Raw genomic sequence first — 20139 nt, 5'->3', positions numbered from 1 at the left:
GCCGGTGTGAAAATAGAAGGCTTCGCGGATGACGTAATGCTAGAGGTAACAGGAGACACTCTCGACGAAGTTGAACTGAAGGCTTCATACGCGATTGGCAGAGTGGAGGAATGGCTCAACTCGAGGCGGTTGCCCTTGCACATCACAAGACGGAAGTCGTGGTGGTGCATAACCGCCATGGGTTGCAGCAAGCGAGGATAAGAGTACGGACCTGCACAGTTAACTCCGTGAGGTCTCTTAAGCATCTGGGCATGATGATCGACGATAAGCTCGATTTCACGAGCCACGTCCATTATGCATGTCAGCGGGCTTCATTGCCGATAAAATCTTTATCACGAATGATGTTCAACAGATCGGCGGTGCATAGTCAAGTGCGTAGGTTGATAGCGGGTGTAGCATTGTCTATCTTCCGCTATGGCGTACCGGCATGGGCCGTAGCACTAAAGGCCGAGTACAATGTAAAGAAACTGATCAGAGTACACCGGCTGATGTGCCTACGTGTCGCGAGAGCGCATATCGCACCATATCATATGAGGCGTTGTGCGTTATACCTGGGATAATGTCGATAGACATACTCCTAGAGGAAGATGTGGAGTGCGAAAGGAACTCATGGAATAACATGGTCAGATCAACTTCCACCTAACACAGATGTTGTCTGAACATGGTTGTTTTAAAAAATTCCTACACAAGTTTGGCTTTGCATTCTGCGGAGTGTCCAGAATGTGTAGGTAGGAGGTAGAGTCGGCAGAGCATGTGATGTTCGTATGCCCGCGATTCGAAGTAGAACGCAATGCCATGCTGCTTGTTAGCGGTATGGATACAACCCCGGACAACCTCGTCGAGAGGATGCTCGTCTCCAACGTGAGATTATGATACGGACCGCTAGGTTACTATCATAGCTTGCGATCGACGGGTGGTGAGGTTACCACCCTCGAAGTCGATGTTGTGTATATTAACGTCAAGTGCGTTAGCATAGGCGTGAGCGTTCTCAATAGTCCCCCCCCCCTGATGTATTGCTTAATTGCGGGCCGGGGGTACGGACTGGCGAAAGGGTTTTGGTTTTAGTTGGTCGGGTGACATACCCATCCCCACACTACCTGAGTTAACCTCCTCAGGTGTCTGGATGCAGATTTCCGTTTACCCTTGCTCAAGAAAAAAAAAGCAGTATTTGGACATTTTATTTACATTTTCGGCATTTTTCCTGATTATCTTTCATTGTATTGAAAAATCACATTATTTCCTCAACATGGAACATTTATTATGATATTGATAACACACTTTGTCTACAAAGTAAAGATACGATGCATAAAATTGTGTATATAAAATAAAATCACCATAAAATTTTCCTGTTAGATACACACACTTAGAGTGTAAGAAGGGTAAAAAGGTGTCAAAACTCAAGTAACCTTAAGCATCATAAACTGGCTTAAATGCAGTATTATATCCGATGGTACAGCAACCTTTTAAAACCTACTTGCTCTGAGTTTCATATATACTAATAAACGTATACTAAGTAAACGTAAAGGCTATATGATCCCTTCAAAAACAAACTTTTTATAGAAGGCCAGGAGACCCATAGTGTTATATACCGATCGACTCAGTTTGACTAATTGAGGTGATGTCCGTGTGCAGTGTTGGGAAATGTACAGTAAAACACTGTGATTATGCGAATGTTTACATTTTATCCGGTCAAATTTTACGCACCGCACAAACCGAAACAGCTTTCCAGAAAAATGTACGCCTCATTGTGACATTTTTTTACCGATGAGGCAAACTGTTTGTATGTTCCTGCCTGCTGCTGCGTGAGAGTCGAGCCGTCGGTGCAGTAAATTTCTTGTTTCGGTTCGTGCGCAGCGCAAACAGAGCAGAATCGAGTTTAATTGCCTGTGGCGCAAAGCCTAGAAAGAATGCTAGCCGTTGGTACTAATTCATTAGTTCTAGTCTCTAAAATGACCAAGGAGTAAAGAAATAATCATTTACCACCAAGAACGGTCATACGTCGTGAAATGAGCGTACAGAAACATTAATTGTGAGGAGAGAAAATAATTAAATAATGTGCTGACTGTCATCTGCTTGGTCGTGGCTGCCGTGTTTTTGTTTTTCTTTTACTTCTTGGCAGATTGAATGATAAAAAGAAATGTCAACCGTTCCCGTCCCTGTCCGTGTGTACTGTGTATGTCAGTGTGTCTGTGCGCACGCACCCAAGAAAATGTAGCAAAAGTATCTTTCATTTTCAGACACTTGTCCTTAACCGCATTCGACGCAGAATCCGGTCCCATTGTTTCCTATTGAATATTGGCCAGATCGGACTATGGGCTCGGAAGTTATGTCCAAAATACATTTTTTTATTCACACGAGAAAGGCACCATCGCCGCTAGGTGGATTAATCAGGGATTTTTTACTTTGAATGATTTCTTCTTTAAATTTTTATGATCATCAAAATGAAAATACACAAAAAAAATGAAAACAGCTAAATTTTTAAAAAAAAATTTAATATCTTCACACCCAATATTTTTGGGTTGGTATTTATTAGTTTCTCGGTTAACCTAAACTTTTACAGCTTTTGAAATAACACTTGAATTTCCTCTGATTTTGTGAATTTTTTCGTGGGATGAACTCATAGTTTCATTGAAGCTAAAGGTCAAAATCGACTAAAACAGCGTAAAACAGTGTAAAAAAAGAACTGGGTGTAACAAATTCGCTCAACCTCGTTTATATAATTTCGTTGAATGATATTGTATGAACATGCATTTCTTTGAGTCTCGAACTGAGATGCCTTGCCTTTTCGTTATCGCTGGAGTGCTGCTCTGCTGCCTGGGACATACGGGATGTTTACGAATCCGGCGATAAAAGGCCAATTTAATTAAAGAAAATTTATTAGCTCTCGAGTCAAGTACGAGACACTGAAGACGACCTTACAGTTGAGGTCGAAAAATACGTATATGTAAATGTATTACGAGGTGCTGGAATTAAATGGAATTGTGCTAAACTCGTCTTATGACAGTGAATTTAATTAAGTGTATTTGCTATTTCCATATCGGATAATCTGTGTTTCCAGTAGGCACACGTATGTATATTGTAGTCGAAACATAAGTTCTCTTAAACGCATAAACAAGGACTCATATATTCTCTCTGGTCATGTTGTCTCTGATACTTTGAACAATTTAGCCCATATGTCGTTATTAATACACGACCACTGAGAGTTTTAATCTATATAAATATTAATTTCATTGTTATGAATCATATGTGAATATGCACGTTATGTGGAAGATATTGATTTGGAAAATGTATTGGAGGTAACCACTTTCCCTTCGATGGGACTCGAACCCATGACCCTACAGTACGCTAGACTGGTGCTTTAACCAACTAAGCTACGAAGGACCTCCGTCGGCCTTCGCAACCTAGCGGCTACTGAACGAGCTCGAGATTCCTAAATTGGACGCATAGTCAAATCAATCGCAATCCATTTCTGGTGGTTTAATCCCCGGAAATAGGCAATTAACTTTGATTGAATTAATTTCATTGTTTGTAGATATAAATTTTAACGATAATAAATAAATAGTGTTTCTTCAAAAGAAAACTGGCAACAAAACCATAAAATTATAGCCTTTACTCTTTACTTTTCCCATTAAGCTTAGATCGTTTGTGTTAAGTAAGTAAGTAAATGACCACTAAAATGTTGTGCAATACGTTGATATTTTGCTGTTCATGCCAAATCAACGGAGAACGGATGCGCTGAAAAGTGCAGTATGTACCTCCTGTGATCCTCCTGCTTCTGCTTCAACCATAAAAGGATACAATCACACACGTGGAGATCAGGCGAAGTACATTAAATAAGCCAGAAGTTTCGACGAGTATGTGAACGAACAATATTAAAACAAATTCAATAAATTTCGTGATTCTATGACTAGATTTTCCTTTGTGCCTTTTTACTATGTTTTGCATCAAAATACAATTAAAAAACCCTGATTAAACCACCTAGCGGTGATGATGCCTTTCTCGCTCGTTCAAAAGGGTTGACAAACATATTTTTCACATTTGTTTATGGCAGCCTTACTTTGTACCGTTAAATGCACAAAAACGATCCAGAAAAATGGAAAACGATCCATAAATAACATCTGAATGTTCCATAAAACGCTACCTTAAATCCAAAAAATAGCTCAGGCGTATCCATAAAGATTAATTTTAAGATCCATAACTAAACATAACTAAGCTAAAAAATAAACCAAATAATTGGAAAATAAGTATGTACCTTTAAACATGATCAAGAAAAACAATATCTTTCCTGCTATTTTCCCATCATCCATTTGGAAAATGATCCATAGAAAACTACATTTTGATCCATAAAAATACAATTTTGCGCAATTTTTATCGTGATTATGATCCAAAACTTCGGTAATATGATCCATAGTTTTGGATATATGATCCATAATGTTGATCATTTGACAAACTTTCGAGTGTTTCTTGTTTTGAAGTCAGAATCCAGCTTAGGCTTCTGGCACCCATCAATAAGTTAGCCTTTTAAAATTATTGTTTTGAATAGTATGATTTTTCATATAGATAAGAATTCATTTTTTGCTGATAGCAGTTCCGTTTTTGTCATTGACATTCAACCACTTTTAACTAAGATTTACGAATTTGATCCGACCTAATAAAATTTGAAGGGAATTCTACTATGGTTGCTTTTCTTCATATGGAGAGCATTTCGGAGTGATTAACGGAAGGTTTTATTAAAATTAATTCGTATTAATTTGTTTTTGTATATATTATAATGAACTGATCTAAAATTATTTATCAGATCAGACAGGTAAACTATCACTGTACAAAATCTGATAGATTACTCGTGACAGAGCTGGTGTTACCGAAATCAGCATACTTGGGCCAATAATGTCTAATACTTTATATCATACTGATTGCATACCTGATATTATTCTATCAGGAAATCAAAAATCGTTGATTGCCTTGAGTAATTTGTTAAGGAATATAGCAAGGATGTTTTCGATCATTTAGTAATATAGGTTTGATACTTTAGTAGTTTGTCAATAACTCATTCCAGAGGATAAATGTCGAAAAATATCCGCACCAGAAGTCCACCATAAAACACGTTTAAAATTTAACTTCTGGTATGAGTAATCGACAAACTAAATAATCGAACTTAGATTACTACATGATCCAAAACATGCTTGGATTGTAGAAAAGTTTGGATACATTTTCCATTGACTTGCCAAAAAGAAATTTTTCTTCAAATCCTATCGAATCTCAGCTTCTCCCACATAATCCGAGTGCTATTTGAAATCTTCAAACAGATGTGTTGTCACTATGAATGGGGTTCCAATTGGTCTAGCGAAGTCCAAGATTTGGGACTTAAGTATAGCATGAATTAATTAACAATCAAAACCACACTGAAGGTATGCAAGCGAAAAAGTACGAATATAGTAAGTATTTATAGAAAATCAAAACCATTTACTAAAATAAATTGTTTTATTTACAAACTAATTGTTAGACCAGCCATGTTTTACATATACTGTGCCAATATGAATTATTTGCTGCAACGCCAGGAAAAATGCATTATAGTGGATTCAAAATAAATGTTGAAATTGATTCTGAAGTTGCTTCCCTGCACACCAAAACATTATGAATATTAGGTGACATATTTGAATGAATTGACACAAAAGCACATGACGTAAACTCAATCGTATATGTTTTTCAACGTCAGATGATTTAAATATGCCACGGAACCTAAAAACATAGCACCAGGTGCGTTGCCGCACGAATGCACAAGCAGCCGATGATAAGTGCAAATTGCATATAACCTGTTATACTTCGATCACCACTCATCTAAGATGTAAAGACAGCTGAGGGTAACGTTCTAGCCTCTCACTCAAAGAATCTGTGTTCGACGCTCGTTCGATTCTCATTTTTTCAAAAACATATTTATAAACAATTTTATTTTCTATAACTCAATACCACATTTTTAACATCGTTAACATTAAAACATCGATTCGTCAAATCTGAGAGGCGAGAGCACTCCCACGCAATCCAACACCACCAACAGGTAGCCGAAGTATTTAGGTAGCCGAAGTATAACATATATATGTTAGACTACATATCTACACATGTCTTTTAATCGAAATAATTAGACTTTCATGTTGCCAATCTAAAAGAAAATTAAATTTCAAACCCGAAAATCTTAACTATTTTCGGCTAAAATGTGTTTTAACATTTTAACAATCATTTTAAAATTGACGCCCTTCACCCTTGCCGGGGTGATTTGCCAATGGGGCGTGTTGGTGATGCTTTCTTCTGCAATATTCATCCAACGGCAAGCGACTGAAGCGAATGCAGTGACGTTTTATTTTAGTATTACAAAAAATCCGGGATATAGAACAAAAATGTTTCCAGTTGGCAAACAGTCGAGTACTTCCCAGTTTGAAGTCAGAATCCAGCTTAGGCTGCTGTCACCCAATCAATAAGCTAGCCTTTTTAAAATTATTGTTTTAAATTGTATGATTGGTAAGAATTTATTTTTTGCTGATAGCAGCTTCGTTTTTGTCATTGACATTCAACCATTTTTCAACTAAAATTAACGAATTAGATCCGACCTTATAAAATCTGAAGATAATTCTACTATGGTTGCTTTTTTTTCATATGGAGAGCATTTCACAGTGATGGTACGAAGGTTGAATTAGAACTAATTAATTTTAATTTGCTTTTGTATCCAAAATCCAAAAGATCCAAAATTATTTACCAGTTCACTCCATACAGGTAAACTATCCATGTACACAATCTGATAGATTACTCGTGACAGAGCTGGTGTTACCTAAATCAGCATACTTGGGCCAAAAATGTATAATACTTTATATCATACTGATTGCATACCTAATATTATACTTAATTAATTTAATAATTATCAAACCTATACATTTAGTAGTTTGTCAATAACTCATTCCAAAGGTTGAATTTCAAACGTGATGTCCACCATTTCTAGTGCGAAGGTTTATACAACTCTGCCTCATTGTTGTTTCTTTTGCACTAATAACAAAATGATAGCGCTAGTTGCAGTAACTTATACTGACTAATAATAACTAATTCAGTATAAGTTATTATAAACTAGTGCTTTAAATCGATTATTAGTTAAATTAAAACAACAAACTGTAGGGCAGAGCTGTCGAAAAATGTTCGCACCAGAAGTCCACCATAAGACACGTTTTGAAATTTAACCTCCGGGATGAGTCATCGACAAACTAAATGATCGAACTGAGTTTACTACATGATCCAAAAACATGCTTGGATTGTAGAAAAGTTTGGATACATTTTCCGTTGACTTGCAAGAATGGAACATTTTCTCCGAATCCTTCCAAAACTCAGCTTCTCCCACATAATCCGAGTGATATTTGAAAACTTCAAACATATATGTTATCACTATGAATGGGGTTCCAATTAATTGGTCTAGCGAAGTCCAAGATTTAGGACTTATGTATAGCATGAATTAATTAACTATCAAAACCTCACAGAAGATATGCAAGCGAAAAGGTAGGAATATAGTAGGTTAATATTTGTAGAAAATCAAAACCATTTACTAAAATAAATTGTTTTATTTACAAACTAATTGTTAGAAAAGCCATGTTCTACATATACTGTGCCAATATAGATTATTTGCTGTAACGGCAGGAAGAATGCATTACAGAGGATTCAAATTAAACGTTGAAAGTGATGTTGCTTCCCTGCACATCAAAACACTATGAATATTAGGTGACATATCTGAATGAATTGACACAAAAGCACATGACGTAGACTCAATCGTATATGTTTTTCAATGTCAGATGATTTAAATATGCCACGGAACCTAAACACAGCATCCGGTGGGTTGCCGCACGAATGCACAAGCAGCCGATGATCAGTGCAAATTGCGTATAACCTGTTATACTTCGATCACCGCTCATCTAAGGAGTAAAGATAGCTAAGGGGTAACGTTCTAGCCTCTCACTCAGAGAGTCTAAGTTCGACGCTCGTTCGATTCTCATTTTTTTCGAAAACATATTTATAAACAATTTTTCTTTTCTATAACTCAATACTAAATTTTTAAAACGACTTCTCTGCGTTTAAGATTAAAACATCGATTTGTCAAATCTGAGAGCCGAGAGCACTCCCACGCAATCCAACACCAGCAGATAGCCGAAATCTTCACCTATATGTTAGGCTACATATCTACACATGTTGTTTAATCGAAATAATTAGACTTTCATGTTGCCAATCTAAAAGTAAATTAAATTTCGAACCCGACGTTTTAACAATCATTTTGAAATTGACGCCTTATATCCCTTACCGGGTGAAATAAAAAAGCATCACCCGGCCCCCATTTTGTTTACTCGCTTCCGTCAGGGCCAAAGCGGTGTGTTGGTGATGCTTCCTTTTGCGATATTCATCCGACGGCAAGCGACTGAAGCGAATGCAGTGCCGTTCGCTCCCGCCGAAATGTGCTTGCATAGCGTCCTCACGTACACCAGCTGCGCTACCATACGCTGATTGAACGCCACAAAAATAGCTGCCACGTGAGAAGTTCACTCGTATATAGGGTATGCGAGCGCATGATAGCAAAATAATAGAAAAAATGGGCCTGATTACATTTAGTAAAGAGAAACGTTATTAATTATTGAACAGTTTTTTCTTCGTTAGAGGTTACCCAAATAAACACTTATAGGATCATGCCTTCAGTGAAGACAATGGGTTCTTAATATTGTTCATCATTGCATTCCTCAACGTTTGCTTTACTTGAAGCAACACGTTGTAATTATGCCATTATAAATACTAATTGAAAACAATAATTTCCCCAACAAATTGGCTTTCCTACCTATATACTGCCGCCGCAAGCGTAACTGTTCCATATTTTCTTCCATGCAAAATCAATATTGGACGATTATGCTTGCGACGGCAGTATAGTGGAGTTCATTTTACCTCCAAGAAAATTTAGATTAATTATCAAGGCGAAATGAATCCAATTCATTTCTAGCAAATTCAAAGTTTGTCTATCAGTTAATGCATTAAAACTATCAATTTAGAACCACTATTGATTTTATCAAATATATTTTCTTTCATTGATTCAATAATACTTCCAATATTGGTACCGTTACCCTAGCAGAGTGAACTCTGTGGCTTTGAAAAGAAATGAACGTATACCAATTTGATGAATACTGTACAACTTATATTTACTCATACCATGTGTGTCTCGATGGTTTTGTGGTATGGCAAGCGCCTTCCACCCAAGAGGTCAGCAGTTCGAATCTAGGAGAATTCAGTGTAGAACATTTTGCTGTTTTTTTATACGCAAAAACAGTTTTTTGGCCATAACTCCAGATTGCGATGAGCTCTTGATCTAATTTTCAATAGCAAACAATGGGACTGAATTCCGCGTCGACTGCAACTTGTTGCGAGCAAATCGGACAATGGGAAGTTCAAAAAAGTGTGTCTACAAAATTTGTACACATACACACATACACACATACACACACACACACACACATACATCCACACATACAGACATCACCTCAATTCGTCGAGCTGAGTCGATCGGTATATAAAAATCGGCCCTCCGGGCCTCCTATCAAAATTTTGTTTTTGAAGCAGTATTATAGCCTTTACGTACACTTAGTGTACGAGAAAGGCAAAAAGTTGAAGGTTGTATCAGAGACACGACAGCAAAATCAACGTAGAATTAGGTATTAGAGTGCAGCGACTCAGAACAGTAATTATAGGTTTCTTGCCTTTAATCATTTTTCGAATTTTATTTTTCACATTTTATCAAATCACGCGCCGAATGACTAATAGCCGAAAAGTAGGCAATTAACTGCGTATAACAAGTTTTCAACAATGTCCGATGAAATTCAATTTGTTAATAGTTTAGCGCCTTTACTCATTCATGTCAATTATTCAGACTAAGGCCGAAGTGGCCTGTGCGGTATATAAGAGTCTTCTCCATTCGGCTCGGTCCATGGCTACACGTCGCCAACCACGCAGTCTACGGAGGGTCCGCAAGTCAGCTTCCACCTGATCGATCCACCTTGCCCGCTGCGCACCTCGCCTTCTTGTACCCGTCGGATCGTTGTCGAGAACCATTTTCACCGGGTTATTGTCCGACATTCTGGCTACGTGCCCGGCCCACCGCAGTCGTCCGATTTTCGCGGTGTGAATGATGGATGGTTCTCCCATCAGCTGATGCAACTCGTGGTTCATTCGCCTCCTCCACGTACCGTCCGCCATCTACACCCCACCATAGATGGTACGCAGCACTTTCCTTTCGAAAACTCCGAGTGCGTTGGTCCTCCACGAGCATCGTCCAGGTCTCGTGTCCGTAGAGGACTACCGGTGCGTTTTGTAGATTGTCAGTTTGGTACGGCGGCGAACCCTATTCGATCGGAGCGTCTTGCGGAGTCCAAAGTATGCACGATTTCCAGCCACTATACGTCTCCGAATTTCTCTGCTGGTATCATTTTCGGCAGTCACCAGTGAGCCCAAGTAAACAAATTCTTCTACCACCTCGATTTCGTCACCACCGATGCCAGCTCGCGGTGGGTGGCTCACAGTGTCTTCTCTTGAACCTCTTCCTATCATGTACTTCGTCTTCGACGTGTTGATGACTAGTCCGATCCGCTTGGCTTCCCTCTTCAGTCTGATGTAGGCTTCCTCCATCTTCTCAAAGTTACGTGTCATAATATCTATGTCGTCGGCGAAGCCAAATAGCTGGACGGACTTATTAGCGTCTTTAATGCGTGTATGATGCATGGCAAACCGTTCTCTGCTGAAAGTGCACGTGTTGGACAACATGTGGCGGTGCGTCGTCGTTTCGGTATCGTGGAGTAAAATATAACGCGCCCCCAACGTAGCATTTCGGTTGCCTCATATCACATGTCGCCTGTTAATACTCAACCGTTAAATTTGTTCTAAACATTTGACAAATGCACATAATCCAAGTATTTGTAAAAGAATGACAAGAAATCTATTGAGAGTTTAAATGTTAGGGATAAAATTGCTACATGTCCAGTGCACAGGTTGCATATGCGGACGCGACGCCTCTGAACAGTAACCATCTACACATAATCATAATGCATTCGAATGATTTTAATATTCAATCATATTTAAACTTCTAAAATAATGCGAAACATGAAAAATTTTATTCAAATTTCACAACATATTCAATGTAGGTAAAAGACTTTCCAATAGCTTTCTTTTGTGCTACATAAAATGGTAGAGGGACCTCAGCAAGTGTCGTTGTGGAAAGTGTCCGGCGCTGGGGGATCTCCCTCTATTTGTTTTTAAATAAATCGATGAATGGAGTATTCTGCCTAAGCATTGTTATTTCAACTCCTGAATCTGCACAAAAAATTGGTGAAGATCGATGTAACAAAAAAAGTTTTTATGGGGTGTACCTACATATTAATTAATGTAAGAAAGAGTGTATTAGGGAAGATCCATAAAGTGCGTCACGCAAAAATTGGCGATTTTTAACCCCCCCCCCCCTTCGGCACACTTTTTGTATGAAACCTCCTAAATTCTTGTATGAATCGTCACGCTACTCTGAACCTTCCCTCTCCCTGAAGGCGTGACGTACTTTGTGGATGGCCCCTTATTTCCATATTATTTTATACGACTCATTCAAGTTCTATTATGCTCATTTCTTTGATGTAAAAAAATAGGCCAATTATCAGTCAAACACGAACTGTAGAACCAAATACAATATATTCGAAGATGCAAAAGGTAATTTTTCCTAAGCATGTTTTAAAATTAGTGTTTTGGACATAGCTTTTGAACACAAAGACCTAATGTTATATACCAATCGACTCCTCTTGAAGCTGTGTGTATGTATGTACGACGGGGAATCATGTCCCATGGTTTGCTTTGATCTATATGAACTACAATGTAATTTTTCTTTGAACGTTTAAAATTTGAGAAAAGTTGCATACACGCAGAATTTGGCGTAATTTAAATCCACAAATATGGTAATTTCTCTGTTCCCCCATGCGATAAAAAACGGGTTTATAAATAATTCTAAATGGAAAATCTTATACCTATATTATTCTTCGATATTATCGTCAATAATTTTGTAAACAGTTTCAAAATACCATCACTCTGAATAAGTAACAAAACTTACGTTATTCTTATGTATAAAGAAACATTAATATCAGCATAGTATAGTGTACATACCAGTAATCCACACACGCGTGTATTTTCATTGATGATTCATCCCTATCCTGCACCCTTACTCAAAACAGTGCAAACAGGATTATTGATTTTCTTCCTTGTTCACCCCACATAAAATCAAAAGCTTCTTCACTGCTAATGCCCTTCCAAGCATGGTTGCCTTATGTCTCACACCTAATTCATGTTTCATTAAACAAAACCGACTTCAAATACATTTTGTACTCATATCATAGCCACGTGATGTGCCTTTTGGACGGTACAAATAATATTCATTTGAAGAGGACTTAACGATGTTGTTAAAATGTACGAATTGATCAGAAACTATCATACGACAGCAGTGTACGTGATATTTCTGCTTGTACAAATCTCGTTGATCTCGTTGGTTTTTACCGCTTCGTGTTCTCAATTAAAACAGTTAACCGGCTGAGAAAGCATGGAGGAAATTGAAGGCAGGGATAGATGCTGATAGAACCAAACTGACTCCCAACAGAACAGAGAGTAAGGCCGACAATACATACACATGAATACGTCATACACAAATTCACGGCGTTCAAGTCACCACCCCCTTGTAGAGTGTAGTGTGGAAATGATTCCTAGTATGCATTCGTAGGGGTGGCTTCTGCTGCTGTGAAAGTAACGATGCACAAGACACGTTTTGCATCCGTAGTACTTTTTGGATAATGTATGTGTATGAGAATGATCCATTCATTTAGCTTGACATTTTAAGGATACTTATGGCGGGTCTTCTCATTTTGATTCCCGAACAATTAGCGATGCAGTTAACGGAGAGCTTTCTAAGCCAAGTTATCATGTTTGCATATGTATATCGTGAGGCTATCACTGTGTTTGGACAAAACCAGCAGTTGGAAAAATGTTTAAAATTGCTCCACTTTTTATTTTAATATCAGTAGAACCGTTTAAAAAATATTATAATGAACGGGTCTGGGAGGGGGCGATGTTGGATGAAACTATTGGCCAGGCAGTTAACGGGGTCTGTGGAGGTTCCACAAAATGTTGGCGGCTTTGGCGACTCACTTTCTCGAGAATCGAATGGGAATAATTTCAGTTTTCCCCCAACTACCTTCAGAACTTTGGAATTATAAACGGAATGCAACCGTAAGCACTTTACGGCATATTTCTGATTAAACCTGAATGATTAGAATATTCTTGGGTAAGCCCAGTGTTGTTCAATCCGGAGAGTATGTTAATTCAAAGGGAATATGGGGTAAAACAGTCACATATTATATACATAAAAAGGGATTTCTGTCTGTCTATCTGACCATTATAGACTTGGAAACTACTGAACTGGGAGGGAGAAACAGATACGAAAAATGTGTGTGTCAAGCCGAGCCGAAATCTAGCTGTCAGTGTGAGCCGAAAACGAAACTCTCGGCAAGCAAATTTTTGAAGGCAATATAACAACAATAACACGCAAAAATGAATTTAGTCTTTTCAGGTGGCGCCTACGTTGATTGTTCTTTCTTGTTGAAAATTTACTTGTTGCATGACGACAGTATATAATTAATTTGATGTGTAGTATCGAGAGCTCCCTCCCAGCTACTGAACAATTCGGCATGAAAATTAGTATGCGGGGGTTTTTGGGGTCGGGGAAAGTTCTTTTGATGCTTTGAGACACCTCCCCCTTATGAATGGGGGGCTGGGCTCCCATATGAAAAACACAAATTACGACATATATCGAGCAAACGGAACCAAAGTTGGCATGTTAAGGTTTTTGAAGTCACGAAATGTTTCTCTGGTGGTTCGTAACCCTTCCTTCTCTGGAAGGGGAGGGCTCTCAAACAAATTAAATATAAATTTCTACATAATTTGGAAACTAATTAAGCAAATGAAACCAAATGTGGCATGTGGAGGTTATTTTTTTTCCTTGTTTGGTATTTTAATCACTGCGACCACTTGTTAGATCTATTGTGATATATGCCCCCTTTGATGTAGCTTTGTCAAGTTGACGCATCATTACTATTCAGAGCAATTGCATTACCTTGACTACCAGCGTTATCCCAATGCGGTATTATGGTTCTGATGAATCGTACTATTATATTGGGACTTGTTCCCCAAACTTTTGAGGGTTCTATCAGCCCCTTGTTGAAGAACTGTAATCGCTTTCTAAAAATTACCGGACAATGGCATAACAGATGTTTCGAGTCTTCTACATGTATGCCGCAGAAACGACATACATCATCTTAAAGTTTTCCTAACAGCTTCCTGTGTATGTGTTAAGATCTTTTTTTGAAAGATCTAAAATTTTGCGAGTGAAATACGTTTGGTGTGATGAAACGTTTAGACTGCCTCACAATCAATGTGTTTTTCCAGATGTCCTCTATTTTAGAACGCTCCCAAGATTTGAGTTCCATTCGAAGAGAACACGCAGATACACCACAAAATGGTTCGGGACCTATGAATTTTCGAGATGAACCAAATTTGGCCAGCATATCAGCTTGTTCATTGCCTTCAATGCCATAATGACCAGGAACCCAATACAGGTTCACTTTGTTGCGACTACCCAAGGTTTGGAGTGACGGAACACATTCCCAAACGAGTTTAGATCTGCATATTGCTGATTACAAAGCATTCAATGCTGCTTGACTGTCAGACATTATGCAAATATTTGAATGCCTATAATTTCTGCGTAAGCATAATTTAGAGCATTAACGAATAGCCTGAACTTCAGCTTGGAAAACAGTTGGCCATCTGCCCATGGGAATCGAAATATTTATCCCTGGGCCAGTCACGCCTGCTCCAACTTGATTGTTCAGCTTTGAACCATCGGTGTAAAATACAATTGATCCTGAGCGAAGATTTGGTCCGCTGTTTGCCCATGTATTTCGCTCAAGATTAATTACATCCAAACAACGATAAAAAATTGTATCTTCTCCTCATCCAATCATCATTATTTGTGATAAGTGAGTTGATATTTATTTTGTTTAGAATACTAAGATGTCCTTTTAGGTCACCTTCGAAGAGGTTTGAATCTCTTTTGATCTTCAAAGCACTCTTCTCTGCTTCTAACTGAAAAAAAAATGATCCAAAGTGGAGCAAAGCGTCTAGCGCTTTATTCGGCGTGCTTCTCATTGCACCAGTTATTGAAAGAGTAGCCAATCTTTGAAGTTTTTCCAACTTTTCTGAACCACCCTTTCTTTTGTTTTTGGCCACCATATTAATGCGGCATATGAAATTCTGGGTTTCACAATCGCCGTATAAATCCATTGAATCATTTTTGGCTTCAGTCCCCACTTTTTACCGAATGTCGCCTTACTTATCCATAAAGCATTTGTAGTTTTATTTAGCGAAGCCAACTATTTCGAAGCCACGAGCCTCCAGTTGTTTGAGAAGATCATCATCGATTAGAGACCACAATAGAGGTGATAGTACGCCTCCTTGGGGACACCCTTTTGCTGCTCTTACACTAATTGATGAGCTTCCAAGGTTGGCTGATATTTCTCTTTTTGATTACATCTCGCCAATCCAATCAACAATGCATACATCGAAATCTCGTTTCAACATAGCATTTTTCATTGAACTGTGAGATGTGTTATCGAATACTCGTTCAATGTCAAGGAACGCTGCAAGTGAGATTTCTTTTGCTTCAAAAGATCTTTCCAACTTTGTAACTAGCTTGTGAAGCGCTGTTACTGAAGATTTTCCTTCCTGATACGCGAACTGATTGGAGAAGTTTTCGTTAAATGGGATGATTTTATATGCTCATCTATTAGTTTTTCCATTATTTTTATCATGGACGATAAGCTAATTGGTCTGAAGGATTTTGGGGATGATTTATCCTTATTAGCTTTTGGGATAAATGTGAAAGGCACTCCCCTCCAGGCAATCGGAAAATAGCCTAACATTAAGCTTAATCGGAACATCTTAGTCAGAACGGGTGCTAAGATTTCTTTTCCCTTCTGTAGTAGTACAGGAAAAATTCCGTAACTACCTGGCGCCTTGAAGGGTGCAAAAGAATCAATCGCCCATTCTACTTTCTGTTCAGTAAATATTTCACTGGCCAGAGTACTAGCATCACTCTTAGTGCAATTCATCCCAGTGACCTTATTCGTTTGCTGAATATCTCGCCTGGCTTCATTTACACTAGTTTGCGATACAGATACATTCTGGTCTTCATGTAAATTGATGATAGAACACGGGAAGTGTTTTTGCATCATTACTTCTAATGTTTCATAAGTTGTCTTGGTAAAAGAACCATCATCTTTTTCCCAATAGTCCCAAGACCATTTGTGTGATTATGGAGGTTTTATTAGGCAAGAAATGCTTTCATGGTAGTTCGTAACCTCTCCTCCTCAGGGCTCCCATTCAAATGAAATCGAAATTTCCTCAAAAAATAATCAAGCAAATGGAACCGAATTTGGCATTTGAAGGTTTATGAAGGCAAGACATGTTTCTGTGGTGGTTCGTGACCGCTCCCACATCTTGAAGGGGGGCTCTTATTTAAATGTTATTCATTGCGGCTGAAGACTGTGATTGAACACTTGAATGCATATTTGTATTCTTTAAGTAGATGGCTGAAGTACAAACAGTTAGTATTTAATGTTAGTAATACAGAACAGAAACATTTCTTGACTTAACATGCCAACTTTGAAATGCCAATTTTTGTTAAGCGGCCCTTTGAGTTATTGGATTTTGTCCGAAATATGCCAAATTTTCCCCATTGTGCAGTGGTGCACATGTGGTGCAAGCGAAAGGGATTTGGGGGTATTACACGTAATACCCCCACCGAGTGAGGGATGTAATGTATGGGTGAGCACACAAGTAAGCTTTGTATGGTACGCATGGTTGGTAGTGATAGAATGAGTGAAGACTCGCTAGGCCTAGCAGGAGTGTCGAGGGTAGATACCTTTGAGGCACCTAAGAATCAGAAATCTTCAAGAAATTGCTGAAATGCATTTGAATTACCGCTAATCGATACGAATTACGAATACGAATTACCCCTCTAAATGGCTATTATGACCTCTGGAATTCGTTTTTATCATTTTTCTTTGTGAGAGGGTTCCTTTGATTCCCAAATCCATTGAAAAATCCATTCGAAATTTTTCCAAAAAACCCTTTTTATGTCTTTTGAAAATTCCTCCCGGAATTCCTTCAAAAATCTTTCGGAAATTTCTTCAGGAGTTCTTTCAGGGACTCACCTTTAAAATTCCACCAGGAATAATTAACAAAGTTATGCAAACAATTCCAAGGACATACTCCATTCGTGATTCTTTTGGAAAATCCTTTGTAAATTCTTGAAACTTGACCCCAAAACTATTTGGCAAGTTTCCTCCAAGAATTGATTTGAAAAATCCTTTTAAAATTTGTATTAAAAAAACATTCCTGAAAATTTTACGAGCGAATATTTTACAAGGATCTCAATTATGAATCTCTTGTTATTCTTGTTATTCTTGCTATACTCAACGTATCCCCGGGCCGTGGCCAATCTGCGTTGTATGACACTAGGCAATACGTTTACACTGCTGGCTTAAATTTTCAACGTGACGATTAATATATAGAACTCATGAAATCAATGTGAACTCGACTCGTTGAAAACTTATTCCAGGTTATCCGAGGCTTGTGATAGACCCTTTGTCACAACGGACCTTTCCATCCACTGACTGGTAGGCTCGAGCTCCTCTGCTTCAGACCCATAAGGGGTCCAAAACAGTTCAGTTTCAGGGTAGTAAGCTTGTGAGAGAATAGAAGATAGAGGAGGAGAGTGTGAAGCGGCTTGTTGACCGCTTCCGGTTCTAGCGACTGCTATGGAACCTATTTATTGGATTATTGTTTGTAGAGATAGAAACGGTTGTGTTTATGTTCATGATAGATGTTTAGACAGTTCGAGATTGCTACGATAGAGTTTGTTATAGCTTAGATGATTTATACTTATGGTAGAAGGAAAATGATTGAAATCCGTTTTCTGGTGATTGTCGAAGAAGCTATGTAGATTGATATGATAGAGGTACATGCAGTTTGGGATTAGTATCACCGACAAACCGACGGGCCTCTCTGATTCCAAAATTGGCAAAAAAAATTACAATCGTTTTACTCCGAGTGTAGTAACTCGTTCTGCCATTACTGACTTTAACGTTCTTTGGATAGAAAAAGTCAAGAAAAAGAAAAAGCAAAATGCGCGCAATCCACCAACTGGTCAACGTAAACATTATATGCACGTTTCAAACAATCTACACAGCGATGAAGATAAAAATAACCTAGCAATAGAAATTTTTTTTTCGATGCTTAAATCGACATTTAAGTCTTTACGATCATTACACACATTTTTGAAAATCGAATGTTTTTCATTTGACTAACGAATCCTATCATAAAACTCTTGATATTTATAATATCGAATATTGATTATTACGTGGAAGCTGATGAAATAAATTAAAGAGTGCATGACCAAATTTGCCCGCACATTTGTGAGAGCTGTTGTGTAAACCATCGCACAGATGGAGCTAGGTAATGAAAGGAGAGTAATTGCCAAGAAATTTAAAGAACTGTATATGGGAAGGCACGTCGGTTTGTCGGTGTTAGTATGATCACGTTGGTTTAAGTTTGGAAACATAAAATAGAAAAAGAGGGAGCACGAGGGGTGGGGGAACAAATACCTAGCCATTTGACACAGAAAGATTAAAATAACTAAACTGAATTGAAATAAATCAATTAAATTTTACACTTTTGGTCGAACTTGAATTAAAAATGTGTTCCAAGCGTGCCCACCGAATTAAGTATATTACGAGTACTGATAAGCTATGCTACTAAATAAAGCTCGTGATTAAACAATGGAGGTTGGCATTGTTATTGCTCATCAAAATATAGTATTATTCTAGATATTATCTTAAGTATGAAAACTGAATCCTAACTGTCCCGAAACTGCTTTCACCATACTGACGCCCCGAGCACAGCCGCCTCTGCCACTCATAGGCAATGTCCCTCCCACCGACTTGACAGCCTCCCGAAGTATCTACCACAAGATTTGAGTACTAGAATGAATTACTACGTATTACCATGTCCAGCCATTATATAAAATGATTTGTTCAAGCAAAGGCGTCATAGATGCGGGAACGACATCGCCATAAACGACACGGGACAACCATGCAACAATGCACCGAATCGGGGACCTTCTATCTAAATTATTCTATGCAACGCAGAGTTTTACCCTCTCTTGCGTTATGTGATGCTGAAAATAAGCTCCTAATCATTTGATGGCTAAAAATTAAAATAAAAACAATCAAACAAAATTAAAATATTCTAGTATTTTGGTCGAGCATGAGTCAGCCGCCTGACACCCGCGTTGAAAAATATATTCCATGCGTGCCCCTCACATAAAATAATAACGTGTGCTAATCACTAATGATACTAAAAGGTTGAAATGGAATTAGGTTTTGTTCCCGCTTATCATTTTAGCACCGCCAGGGGGAACTTGGCCGATACCCACTGCATTTTTCTTTCCCTCTCCACAAACAATTACCATCATTTGTGATATTTCAACGGAATCTTATTGGGAATTCTGAAAAGGCAGACAATCAATGCAGTTAGATTGCCAGGTAATACAAGCACATCGTAGCACTGGCAATGCATCACAATCGTGTATATACAGGAGTATATGCACTTTATGATGACATTGACCGGAAGATTAGATAAGCATTTCTTCCCAAGGATCTCAACTCTGAATCTCGAATAATTTTCAGATTTCTCTAGGTATTGATTCGGGAATTCTCCAGGAGTTTGATTGAAGATGGCAAAACGCTAAATGTAAAAAAATGTATTGTTGAAATTCACAATTTTGGAACTTTGTCAAGTGAAACTATATAGCTGTTTCCAATATTTGCCATAAAAATGTAAAAAAACGAAAAATAAGCTTTTCAGTATTTGATGGAACCGTCGATAAATGAAAATGATTTCGTTTGAGCTCTTGTCCGCACTTATCCACATAAATTGTAA

Source organism: Armigeres subalbatus, chromosome 2 (genome assembly GCF_024139115.2).
Source record: "Armigeres subalbatus isolate Guangzhou_Male chromosome 2, GZ_Asu_2, whole genome shotgun sequence".
Taxonomy (NCBI): domain Eukaryota; kingdom Metazoa; phylum Arthropoda; class Insecta; order Diptera; family Culicidae; genus Armigeres; species Armigeres subalbatus.
This window is presented reverse-complemented; position numbering follows the sequence as displayed.